The sequence below is a fragment of the Epinephelus moara genome, chromosome 17 (assembly GCF_006386435.1).
Source record: "Epinephelus moara isolate mb chromosome 17, YSFRI_EMoa_1.0, whole genome shotgun sequence".
In the NCBI taxonomy this organism is placed as follows: domain Eukaryota; kingdom Metazoa; phylum Chordata; class Actinopteri; order Perciformes; family Serranidae; genus Epinephelus; species Epinephelus moara.
Window position 1 is genome coordinate 3,303,795 of NC_065522.1, and position 1,589 is coordinate 3,305,383.

The window sequence follows — 1,589 nt, forward strand, 5'->3', positions numbered from 1 at the left end:
AAATCTGTCCACGCACTACTACATTCTCTATTTTATTCAATTTACTTTTTTGGATTTGGCATCCATAGCTAACCAGCCACTGCTATCGAGGTTCAGCAACATTTGGATTCATAGAATGAATTTCCATAGAATTCTTTTCTCAAAGGCTCAAGGAGCCACTGGACAGGGGCTAAAGAGCCACATGTGGCTCCAGGGCCACAGGTTGCCTACCCCTGGTTTAGATGTTGACTCTACTATATGAAGTTTTATAGAAACTTCTCTATTTTGTTGAAGTAGAGTTATTTTAATTTTATGTGTCTGATTTTGAAGGTTGATTGTGTTAACAGAATACATGTTGTGACAGTTAGTGATCAGTGACTAAATAAATCAGTTTTACAAATCATAAACTGCCTACAATAGTTGTTGTCTAATATATATTAACATTGCACTGATGTTAATATTGAAGTCTTTATCAACACCAAAACTTCTATGTCTGAAAGTGATGTGATTGTTAAAAACATGTGGACAGACGTGAAGCCCTGACAGTCTGAGTATCTGACAGATCAATAATATGATATAGCTTTTCTCCTCTTTCTTCTGTGTTTGACTATTAATGTTTTTAATGTATTGATGTGGTTTAGAGGGACAGGTCTGCTCAGCTCAGTTATACACAGCAGCAAACTGATAAGATAATGATTTACATGAGAATTCATGTCACATTGACATTTAACCATGAATAGAAATCACAAATCACATGTAGAACACTTTAATGCCACTATTTAAACAACTGGAGAGACTGTGTACAAACTGATGTATGAGTCTGAGAACATTTTAATAAATCTGAATTAGATCTAATGGGGTGTGAGTGTTTCTGCAACTTCCTGTAAGGCTGGTCCACACTCCATCTAGCATAGCTGGCGGCGATAATACACGTCGAACGCAAACTGCTACCCGTAATTAAACAAAAACATGAAGAAGAAGACTGAAGGCTGCTGGAAATTGTCTGACTTGACCACAGCTTTTTGTCTCTGCCCCCTGTTGCTGCTACCTGATCTCGTCTGCTTTCCAGACTGCTTTTCCAACCGCATTTCAGTTGTTCATATAGAGCATTTCAGTAGTGTGTGCGAGAGCGTTTCACTCACTTGTATGTATGAGAGTGTTTCAGTAGTGTATATAAGAGCATTTCACTTGTATGTGTGAGAGCGTATTAGTAGTGTGTGTGAGTGAATAATTTTTCAGTTGTTTATGTGAGAGTGTTTCAGTAGTGTATGTAAGAGGTAATTCTGAATAATGTCCCTGACGGCCCCTCATAGCTTACTATGAGAGGCCCTTTGAGACATAATTCATACTTTGTTTCACATGTAACATCATACTCTCATACATACACCACTATACTCAATCAATCAATCAATCAATTTTATTTATAAAGCCCAATATCACAAATCACAATTTGCCTCACAGGGCTTTACAGCATACGACATCCCTCTGTCCTTATGACCCTCGCAGCGGATAAGGAAAAACTCCCCAAAAAAACCCCTTTAACGGGGAAAAAAAACGGTAGAAACCTCAGGAAGAGCAACTGAGGAGGGATCCCTCTTCCAGGACGGACA